The sequence below is a fragment of the Pipistrellus kuhlii genome, unplaced genomic scaffold (assembly GCF_014108245.1).
Source record: "Pipistrellus kuhlii isolate mPipKuh1 unplaced genomic scaffold, mPipKuh1.p scaffold_m20_p_13, whole genome shotgun sequence".
In the NCBI taxonomy this organism is placed as follows: Eukaryota; Metazoa; Chordata; class Mammalia; order Chiroptera; family Vespertilionidae; genus Pipistrellus; species Pipistrellus kuhlii.
In genome coordinates, this window is record NW_023425438.1 from 40,023,261 (window position 1) to 40,036,006 (window position 12,746).

Consider the following 12,746-nt stretch of genomic DNA (forward strand, 5'->3'; position numbering starts at 1 on the left):
CCTTTAATACAGTTCCTCATGTTGTGGTGACCCCCAACCATAAAATTATTTTTACTGCTACTTCATAACTGTAATTTTGCTACTGTTAATGAATCATAATGTAAATATCTGTGTTTTCTGATGGTCTTAGGCTCTTCAGCAGCAGTTCTCAACCTGTGGGTTGCAACCCACAGGTTGAGAACCGCTAGCAGGGTCACCTAAGACCATTGGAGGGGGTGTGCTTCTCCAGCATATCTGCCCTCCTGAACCAAACTCACATTACATGTAGACATCACCCAAGACTGTAGTGAATAGCTCCCCGTCAAGCTTGGCAAAATCCCAGAAATATTGGTCATGCAGAATCAAATGCCAAAATTGCAGCCCAGCCATTATTTAGCATTTCTTAATCAAGTTCATTGCAGTCTATGTGCAGGTAGGATATGGTTAGCGTGCTGTGCTGACACCACAAGTCTTAGATTCTATGGTAACTACATGCCTTCCCTATGAACATATATTTGTGGATAAAAAATTCTCTACTTCTTAATGAACATCAAGAAAATCCCTACAAGTACAAAAAAGAGAAACTCTGAAACTGTTACCTAATTTAAAGCTCCCAATTTTGTTGCACGGTTCTTTCTATTGTTTGATATATATGTTTTTCTACAACATAGAGCAGTGCCAATTTTAAACAGCCACTCAAAAAGTATGAAACAATTAGCCTTCCATTTCCAACATGCAATTTCAGCTTTTACTGTGCTTTAAAGAAGCATCCTCCTCCTTGTCACTTTTTGATGCCATTTCTCTACCGTCTTGGCCTGCCAGGAAAGAAACACTCCCTCGCTGGGCAAACAGGTCAAAGAAAGTAGATTGCTATTTTTTTGCTCTATGTTAAGAACAGAGAAAATCCCAGGAAATAGCTAGGTCTCAAACCACCTATTATGTTCTGACAATTTACTTTAGTTACAGCTTTGAGAAATTTAGAATCCTCTTTTCCCCTTCAATTTAGATCTCTGCTGGGTAGTCAGTCAGTCCACCCATGCTACAGCCTTCATCTCAGCCTTCACACCCTTGCTGTTGAAGGATTTATATCAATTGGGGATTCTTTCTGATCATCTCTTGATATTTGTAGAAAGGCTTTTCTGTCCTTTTGGGTAAGTGAGTGAAACACCAGTTATACCAAAAGCTTATTATGAATGAAATTGTAGACATTTAAAATTCTGAACAGCACCAATGTACAATTTTTTTTGTAGTTATCTTCCTCTTTTCAGGTCCAAGGATAACTTCCTGCCTAATTTGGGGATAATCCTTAAGCCAATCACTAGTTGAGTCAGGAATCTACAGAGAAGTGAAGAGTACCTGGGTCTGGTAGAAATTTTTTTTTGGCAGCTTGATTTTGAAAATTGCATGAGTCACATCAAATTTCTAAACTGGTTACTGCCTTTGCTACTGTGGTGTCATTCGACTTCACAGTAGTTGACAACATTATTTCTCTGTGGCGAATCCGTTTTAAACCACCATCCTTACAAGGCACCAAGTCACAAGGGTAACGTGGGAGCAGTATCTCTCTCACTCATTGTGGTCTGAGGCATCATTTCTTTCCACTTGGCTTCATAACATTTGCTTGTGCAATTCTCCTCACTCCACAGTCTATAAAGATCCTCCCACTCACTCTGAGCATCTCATCCAGGGACCCTCATTGGGGCTTACTATTAATAGTACATGTTCTTTCTACAAAGAGGCAGGAAAAAAAATAACACTACCCAGTCTCAGAGCTTCCTAGTGCTTTCTACTTCTGTTCTTGTTTTTAGATTTGCGATCTGTGCTTTTTTTATGGCCAACTCTAGGTCCAGTGAATTGAATGTTGTTACATTCCCAGGAATCACTCTCTTAGGGGATATGCTGTAGGGTACCCCATTCTGTTTGTGACATTGAAGTGGCTACTGGGCTCAGAATTAGTAAACTATAGCTGGTAATAATGTCATAGAAAATTATGTAGATACAATCCAGAGGAGAAGTCATTTCACCCAAACCTAAATCTACATTTATCCTAATGAGGCCCCTGGGACTGGTTTCCTTGATGCATACAGACATCCTTGTCTTTATCACATCCCTTTGCACTGTAATTGTTTAGCAAGCATGTTGGGTCATCTTAAGGTTGCTTGTTACATAATATCATAGTAGCGAATTTCCTTGTCTTATGGTCTCAGTAGTAAAAATACAACCACTCTTTTAATACCTACAATTGGGGTTAGCAGTTGTCTGCACAGTGCTACTGTGCTTCAACCTACAAACTCAAGCTCATATAATAATATTTGTACATAGGACTTACCAGTTTTATAATAATTTTCCTATTGGTTTAATGGGTATAAGAAACTATTATAGAGTTTGTTGAGTATTATACGAATATGGCATCTTTAAGGACTTACCAGTTTTATAATAATTTTCCTATTGTTTTAATGGGTATAAGAAACTATTATAGAGTTTGTTGAGTATTATACGAATATGGCATCTTTATGGAACAATATGGGGAGAATGAGCAAAGAAAAGAGCCTGGAATATATTAAGTGCTCAAAAAACATTAACTATAATCTATATATATAAAAGCCTAAGTGGCCATCTGACCATTTAACTGGTAGCTATGCTACACAATGACCACCAGGGAGCAGACGCTCAACACAGGAGATGCCAAGCTGCCGTGACTTGGCAGCTGTGGTTCTTGGGTGATGCACTCAGGATCAGAGAGAAGGAAGCCCAATTATGGGGTTACCTGAAAACTGCCCTCTCACAATCCAGGACCTCTTGGGGGATGTTGGAGAGCATGTTTCAGCCTGATCATTGCAAGCCAAGCCATGCATGAATCCATGCAGCTAGCCTCTAGAAATAATAATAACCTGCTACAATCATATTCTCTGATTGTTGCCAAAGGTGGATATTAACATTTTCTTCCTTACTTGTAGCCATTCATTTGAATTTTTAGGATGAAAATACTGACATATAGTTCTAAACAGGAGCCAAACCCAGCAGATTCAGATTCCACTAAATCCACACTATTCTTTGTTAACAATGGCTGCATGAGAGTACATCAACATCCTGGTAGAATACATAATGGTCTGAAGAAATGATTAATTATAAAAAAAAATATTTCTGTGTGGAAATGGTATACAGGAAATACTAAAGAAAAAATCCTAAATGTCAGCCTTATTAAGTGAGCTTAAGAACTCCCTCCTACTCCGAATACCCTAATGCATTTGCCAAAAGCAGTGACTGAGTATTAACTGAATTGAAGAAAAATAGTAGAGCTGCCAAATGAAAGTTTGTGACATATTTGTGAATACATTTATGTTATCAAACTTTAATTAAAAAAATATTTTATGGGTATGCTATGAAGAGGATTTCCTAGGTCAGAAATTCGAGATTCACTTCAACTTTAGACAATTGGGTATGGACTTCTATTAACCCCCACCCCCCAATAATGTACTTATATATAAATAAAATGTTCTTCCAAAAAATAACCTTTACATAAATAAAGTACATGCATATAATCTAATTTCCATCTTTGAAGCCTTTAAAAAATGTTGTGTTTATAAGGGAAAACCATGGAAATATTATTTCACAAGACCTCGGCAAGCTCTCAGCTATCAGGGCACTAAACACCGCTACAATGACAACTCTGAAGCAATTCAGAATTCCTGGCTCAAAAGGCAGGAAACCCTGGAACATGGTCCAAGCTTGAAGCCGAGGATTGCTTCACAAGGTATGCCTTTTTAATGAGATTGCTCAACCTGAGCTTTTATGAAAATTGTTCCAATTAATAGTCTGATATGATGGATATGGAATTGTAGTTATGCATTTCCACTCTGGTTCACTTTGTGCAAGAGCAATCATCCTTAAAGGCTCATAATTTCTTTTAATTGAATATTTCATTACCAGGCAAGGGTACAGAGAGCAGAACTAATTTTCCTTGCCTTTTATTTAGCCCATTTGATTTGGGAGTAAGAGCTTATGATGTAGGCCTAAGAAGCCATCATTATTCCTGATTCTAAAATTAAATTGCTGAACAATAGAGATCAAATTACTTTATGTTCTATGCCTCAGTTTCCCTTTAGGCAAAGTGAGATTTTTGACAATGAAATTTCAAAAATAAAAAAAGCAACTTTAATGTGAACAGGCTCTTTCTCATTTAAATCCTAAATGTGTTGTTATTCTTATTAAGAAAACCTATTCACTGTTCACTTCCTTTATCTCACTTTCCAGTCTGAGGCTGGATGGAAAAAATAGCTGATGAAGATTAGATAACTTTCAAATTAGTTGTGGTTCCATCATGAACTTGGCCATGCAACCTTGGCCAAGTCATGGGGCTGTTTCAAGACCCGTCTTCTCATTGGCCCCTGTGTCCTATTTGCCCTCACCAGGCTTTGCGGAGTAGCTGTTTATTGTCTGTGCATCACCACAGAAGCATTCTTCCCTGATGATATGCATGGTTATGGGGCTCCTTAAAGAGAAACGAGGATTAACCCTGCCATGTGTCACATCTGTGCTTACCCTAGTCAGTCACTATCAGGGCCCAGGCCTCCTGTCACCCAGCATCATTCTGACCCTCATTCAAGTGCTGCTCTTCACCTTCCCCAATCTTCCTGCTCTGTGTTCCAAACTCCATTCTTATATCCCTGTAATCTGCCAGCTCTCCAATTCCCCGATCACACCACTGTTTACCATCTACCCATTCTCTCCTGATATATTCTTCTCCTTGCTAGGATCAAATGCACTGTGCTATTAGAATCTTTTCATTTCAGATAATCATAATTCTCTTATATCTTTCCCCTCTATTTTACTGTTTGAGAAAAACCTCAAACCTTGGATAAATGCTGCTATCTACCTTTCTCAGGTCTACACCCAGGTGAATTGAACATTGCTGGGGAAAATCACATGGTTAATGCTTCACTATACCTTAATCATCTCAGGTCTCAATTTGACACTTAATATAGCCTCTAAATCCAACTATGTTTCTCCAATAGGTTCATTTTTTTCTACTCCACAAGGCATATCTATCTGTTTAAAACTCCAACACCTATTTCTTTCTCCCTCATTCAGCAGAAAGCTTGCCTCAAATTTTATGGAGAAAGTGGTCTTAAGAAACAAACTTATATTTTCCCACCAGGAACCCTACAAACCTTCTTAAGTTAAGGAAAGTTTCCATCTTCTCTTTGCCTCTCCTCCTCCTCTTAAAAGCAAATTGTTCCTTTTTCTCATCTGTTGAATCATTGAATTTACAACTTCCTTGTTGCTACATTTAATTGACATATTTCTGTCCTCATCTCTATCTCAGCATTTCCTTTTCTTTTCATGGGAATTCCGATGATGGTTTTATAATTGTTTCTTTGTCCCTTAATGTATTTTGGATATCCTTCTCCCTCTGGGGTCTATGTTACCTGAGGCAGGAACATGTTTATCCTTGTACTGTTTCCTCCCGGGGGGCTTGGCTCATTTCCTGAGCATTGAAATCACTCTACAAATATTCATTAAATAATGAATAAAGACAAAAAGGTTTATTTAAAGTTAATTTAAGGGTCCAATAATATTATGTAGGTCAAATCACTTTTGAAAACATTAAGGTGATAAAGCAAGGCATTTGTACTCCATTTCTGTTCTGCACTGAGTGATTGGCCTGTGACTATTCTCATTCCTCTGTCATGCAAGCCACCTTTTTGGCCTCATTCATAAATCTTCACAAATTCCATCTCATGCAGGAAGCCTGCATAGACCAGGTTGGTTGGGAGAAAATTCTTAAAAAAAAAAAAAAAAAAAAAAATATATATATATATATATATATATATATATATATATATATATATATATACACAGTATATATATATATATATATATATATATACAGTATATATATATATTATATATATAAAATTTTTTACAGAGAGGAAGGGAAAGTAAGAAATATCAATGAGAGAGGAACATTAATCAGCTGCCTCCTGCACACCCCCTACTGGGGATGTGCCCACAACCAAGGTACATACCCTTGACCGGAATTGAACCTGGTACCCTTGAGTCCTCAGGCCAATGCTCTATCAACTGAGCCAAACAGGTTAGGGCAGGAGAAAATTCTTATTTCCTTCATATACTTATGCCTAGCAACTGTCTTTCCCACATGTCCAATTTTGTTTCCAAGATTTTTTTTTAAAAAGTGACAATTATATGGAAGAAAACAACAACACAAGAACCTTAATTAACTCTAAAGAATTATTGTTATTTTTTCCCCCATTTGTGTACATATGTTTTAGTTTTCAGCATGGGGTTAGGATGACTTTAAGGGTCCCTGTACCCTATGATATTTTGGTTCTTTTAGCATTATGTGGGATGCAGGCTTAGCCACGAAACAAGACTAAATGTTTAATAATGGAGAACTATCCTTCCTTAGTTAATAGGCTAATTTGAACTAAGGTCTCCTGCTTGTGAAGTCCTTCAGTTCATGTAGTTAAAATCCATTCACCATGGCTCCTTGCTCTTATGAGAGAGCTTGTGTAATTGGTATATCACACAGGTCCCTTGTGAACTAGAACCTCACTTTCTATCTATAATTCACTTTATTTGTTTTTGTATCTTTATATTTATCTCAAACACCACTGGAACTTCGAAAAATGATGGCTTAGCGCCTACAAACAGAATGCTGTGTCATGCCTCTGCACTTTGTTTATCCCAGGTCTTCTTCCTGAGAGCTCTCAGCCTTTTTTCTTTTTCTCTAAGAAACTACCATTCATCCTCAGAATCAGTGCAGATTTTACCTTCTCTAGAAAGGGCTAAGTGCTCCTTCTTTGGAGGTGTCATATCTTCAGGATATTCTTGTGAAATATCCGTATCTATATTCATATTCATAACTCCAGGTGTGCCACTGACATCCGATTTCATGTGAATTATACTCCTTAAAGTATACAACACAATCTCAATGGCCAGTTTTGGTGATTATCTATATCACATTTATATATATCCATGGCATATGTACTTCTTCACATTGGAGTCTTCCATCCTCAAGGCTACTTTGGTCTTTTCAGGACATATTTGATTACCTGTATGCTTTTTATTGCAGCCTCTATGCATACTGTTTTTTCCTTATCATCGTAAAAGCAAGTATCACAACATGCTTCATGTTTAAGTATGGTAGAATTTCTACAGTAACTTCTGACCTCTCTACCAATTCCTGTTTCTGTCTCTCAGATGGTTACCAATTTTGAGATAAAAGACAAATTGTTACTTATAGGTCCTCTCAAACCTCATGACGAATTCACAGCTTCCTTTTGCTCTGAATCACAAACATTGCTCTAAAAGGGTAAAGCCTCCAAGATAAGAGTCAAGGCAGTCAGAGTTAAAATGTGGCATGTATACTAATAAAGATGTTTCATGCCTACTGTAAACCTGTATACCTCTTTAGTTCAGCTTAGTCTGCAGGGGTCCAGCTCTGTTTCTTGTTCTCACCAAAATGTCAACTGTAATTTAAAGCAATCAGTCAAGATTTAAAATAGAGTAAGGCAATTCTAGGTCTAAGGTTAAAGTTTGGAAAGCATTTATGCTTCTTTGGAAACCATGTCGCTTCTTTAACAAGTAGTTTCCCCTATAAGTTCAGAAATCAATTTTTTTTGTCTCTACTTATTTGAAGATTCTATTTAATAACAATTATTCTGCTGGGTGCCAAATATTAAAAAGCTAAAGAGGACAAACATTTTCCTCGGATAATTTGTCTGCTGTTAGCATTGCCAGTTGGCTAGAGGGCAATGACAATAAAGCCCACATCACAGGTTTCACAGGAATATCCACCAGTAACTTTGCTCTGGTATAATGAATGGCCTTAATAACATTTTTAACCCTGGAGAATTGATTTAAGATTGTTAACCCATGATCTCAATAAACACTTAAAGGGGACACAAATATATGTATGCAAAATCCACTAGAACTAATATAAAAACAACTTATAGTTTTACTTAACAATAGAATTTACTTTATTAACTAGTTAGGTCAGTGGTAGGGAAACTCATTAGTCAACAGAGCCAAATGTCAACAGTACAACGATTGAAATTTCTTTTGAGAGCCAAAATTTTTAAACTTAAAGTTCTTCTAATGCCACTTCTTCAAAATAAACTTGCCCAGGCTATGGTATTTTGTGGAAGAGGCACACTCAAGGGGCCAAAGAGCTGCATGTGGCTCGCGAGACACGGTTTGCCGACCACTGAGTTAGATGAACTTGACCAGTGTTAAGGCATTAAGTATAACTTTCATGTTGATTGTGCTCCAATTTTTGTCTCCCATTTCTGCTAATGATAGAATGACAGAAAATTATTTTTTATAATTTTTTTCTGTACACATTTATTGAGGAACAAAGGACAATGATTATACATGATTTTCATTATATTATGTTTTCAAAAGGCATATTTAAAGTTAAGGAGGGAAAAAATTCTTTGGATGTATCAGCCTCCAATAGCCTCATTGGTAAGGTGGCAGTATCGACCTGACATCAGCATGATTTTTTTTTTTTTAGTGGTTCTTCATCATGGTATTCCATAGGAAAGTTTGCGAGTGTGTGCTCTCAAAGAGAGCCCAGGCAGGTGGCCAGGGCCATGGGTAAGGACTCTTTGCCTGGGTAAAAGGATATTTATGAGGTGATGTGTAATGCCATGATCCACTTGGGATTAAGGCCATGAAAGATTACACACACCTCAGGAGGTGCTCTTTGGCCAACCTTAAAATATCCCTTTTTATGTAAGGATCCTGAACTTTTTAAACAAGTTTTACCCATTAATGAATCAGGTTGCATTGAGATCCCAGGTATTTTCATCCCCTAAATTGTCAAACAGGAACAACATAGACTTTTAAGGTCTTCATTTTCTAAATTTTATTTTTAAGTGCGGGGTCTAGGTCAGATAATCTATCAGGACCTCTCAGATACTAAAGGCTGTGATTCTCTGACACAGGTAATTATGGGAACGACAGGGACATGTCGCCTCTGGACTAGCTCCATTATGAGCCTGTTATATCAACAGGACACCAGCTTTGACGCAGCAGAGTCCAAAAGACTCATGGGCTGGGTGGTTTCCTTGTAGATTTTTGGTCAGCTATTCTCGCACGAGAAATCACAGAAAAACCATCTCACCGCGCTCACAGTGGGAGAGCATTATTGTACTATCCAAATTAAGCCAAGGACTGAGCCACCGTGGGGACTGAACTGCCTCTTTAAAAGCTGCGGTCTCTCCAAGTCAGGGGAAAGGGCACCATCAAGGGAAACCCGCATCAAGGCTAATGAGGACCCGACTGAAAGCAGCCAGGGGACTACTTTAGGAAAACTGCCTTCCTGTTAGTGCCCGAATCTAAACGCCACCGTTCTCCAGGAAAATACTACACCTGTGCCTCCTCGCTGCTGCCAGCCCAATAACATAATTCTGAGTGAAGAACAAGAACAGGTGCCGGCTGGGTCTGTCCCAGCCTTCTTTACCCTTTCACCTTTGTGGTGGGGCTCAGGACAGACCCACAGAGATCAAGAAACGTAGAAATAGCCAAAACCAGTTTGGCTGAGTGGATAGAGCGTCAGCCTGCGGACTGAAAGGTCCTAGATTCGATTCCAGTCAAGGGCATGTACCTTGGTTGCGGGCACATCCCCAGTAGGGAGTGTGCAGGAGGCAGCTGATTGATGATTCTCTCTCATTGATGTTTCTAACTCTCTATCCCTCTCTCTTCATCTCTGAAAAAAAAAAAAAAAAAAAAAAATATATATATATATATATATATATATATATATATATATATATATATATTAAAGAAAGGTAGAATTGAACTTGGAAGGTCTTGTGTGCTCTGAACAGTGTGGCGCGCCTGTGATTTTTTGTTTTGTTGTTGGTTCAGTGGTTCCACAGTGGACTGTAAGCTCCATGAGGGCAAAGGTCATGTTAGCATTTTTGTTTTTCCCACTGTATACACTCAGTGTCTAGCATAGTCCCCGAATCATCACTGGAACCCAGTCAATGTTTGTTGGGCTCATAAAAGGTCTTCTTCAGATGATCAGGAAGCAGTTGGCTAGCCTAGGAGGTCTTCTGCACATCATTCTGTTTTTGTTGTTGTTCATTGAACAGATATTGAGCGCTATTACAGGTCATGATGCTACATATGCATTGACGATAAATAAATATAGACTGAGACTACATATAAAGTGAAAGAGGTCAGGTAGGTAACATAAATAAGATTAAAGGGTGCAAACTCATAACATAAAAATGCATATACTAGAGATTTTCTTTTTTCTTTCTTTTTTTTTACTCTTTGCTTGAGGATATTTTCCCATTGATTTTTAGAGAGAGTGGGAAAGACAGATCAAAACATCGATGTGAGAGAAACACATCGAATAGTTGCCTCCTACACCTGCCCTGACCAGGGCTCGGGCCAAGGAGGAGCCTGCAACCGTGTACTAAATTTTTTAAAATTAAAAATGAGCCGAAACTGGTTTGGCTCAGTGGTGGAGTGTCGGTCTGCAGACTGAAGGGTCCCAGGTTCGATTCCAGTCAAAGACATGTACCTTGGTTGCAAGCACATCCCCAGTAGGGGGTGTGCAGGAGGTAGCTGGTCAATGTTTCTCTCTCATTTCGACGTTTTTGGCTCTCTATCTCTCTCCATTCCTCTCTGTAAAAATCAATAAAATATATTTTTAAATAAAAAAATGAAAAATACAATACAATAATTATTTATTATATTTAATAATTTATTATATTTTATTTATAATACAAACTGTTAAATTTTTAAAAAACAAGATGACTATATAATAGTCTTGTATTTTGAATTTCAATATACAAAAAACATTTAAATGTAATATAATAAGTGGGGGAAATGTTTAGTTTTATTCATTTTTATAACTGGAAAACTAACACAGGTATTTCTGATTACAGATAGTAATTTGGTACAGTTGTTTTTAATCTAGTATAATTCACTTGTGGAATTCTGATATTTTAATATCATTTTTGGTTTTCAGTTCTTTGTTGTACTTTTTTGATTCCTAATTCACAGATGAAGGTTAATTACAAAATATTAGGTCATTAATATAAATTATAAAGTCAGGCTATATATATATATATGTATGTATGTATATATATATATGTATATTTATATATATATATATATATAAATTTATCTATCTATCTATCTATATTAATTCTATTCTCAAATACACAATTTTGAGAATGTAATTGAGGCAATGCTTTCATTCTTAGAAACCAATTTCAGGGTAGAGAGGTGAGATAGTTATCATTCCTTGTCCAAGAGCTTTCCAAAGCCACACTTTTTTTTTCTAGGAATAAGTAAAAGGTATCATCTGTTTTTGTGTAAGGATATATGAAGACCCATTCACAGAAATAGTTGGTGTTAAATGGACTGTAATGCCAACCCCAAAGTTCAAATCTGCTGCAATTTTGACCAGTAAACTAGTCTGGGTGCTTTTCATGGATGAAACAAGCAAGTAGATTTTTTGGAAAAGTTTAAAAATTGTCCTCAGCTCCATGTCACCACTAAGCCAGATACTTTCAAGCAGTACAGTATTTAATTCATCATTCCAAGTACTGGGTTGTCTGAGAATCAAACAGTCTCTGTGATAATGCCTACTCTGACAATGAGTCTCATTTTTAACTTTTAGCGAAAAGATCTTCCTGGTAAATGATACAATGTTCTGTGACCTAGGAACACGCTACTACTTGAATTAAACTTGTGATAGGATCACTGTCTGTCATCTTGACTACAGTACTAATTTTGAATTTGTCCAACTTGAACATTTTCCTAACATACACAAAAAGTCATTTCCTGATGTTATTTCTATAATGGGCATTCTGCCCAAAAGTCCTTTGGTCACATCAAAATTCCTCTTGACAGCATGAATAAATATAGCTCACTGTGTGGTAATATTTATAGCTGTGCTTTCATCAGCTGCAATAGAATATGCCACAAAAGATTTAACTTTTTCATGCATTTTGTCCCATAAGTGCTTAGTCAAGTCTACGATAGATTGAACTACAGTATTTTTGCTATTGATTATTTCTACTTAATGCACATAATTTCTGGTGCATTCTGAAGACACTTTTTTTTTTTTTTTAATAAGCTTACCAACTGCAAAAAGGTTTTAAAGTCTGTAAGATACCAATCCTCTAAAATGTGATGAGAAATGTATATATGTGGTGTAATATCTGGGGAATTTTTGTAAGCATTATATATGTGGGGATGTGTGTGGAGAAAGATTAATCAAAAACATATATGGATATATACATAACCCATGGTCACAGACTAATGTGCTGAAGGCCTGAGTTGGGGTGTGTGTGTGTGTGTGTGTGTGTGTGTGTGTCTGTGTGTGGTAAGGACAGGGTGCAGTGGGTCAATGGGGAAATAAAAGGGAACATCTATAATACTTTCAACAATAAAGATAAATAAAAAATAATATGTATTCTGCAGATTTGAAGTGCAGTATTCTATGTAAACTCATAGATCAAGTTTGCTAATGTTCAAGTTTCCCTGTGCCTACTGACTTCTGTCTGCTTCATCTATTGATGTTAGAGTAATATGTTGAAATCTCTAATCTCTGCTTATGGTTTTGTCCATTTTCACTTCACATCTTATATTTTGATGCCATACAATTAGGTGCATACATATAAATATAGAACTGATGAATCAAGCATCTTTACAGTCCTCTTATTTTTTGTAATGCTTTTTATCTAATGCTTTCTTTTAATATCCTTATACCAGTT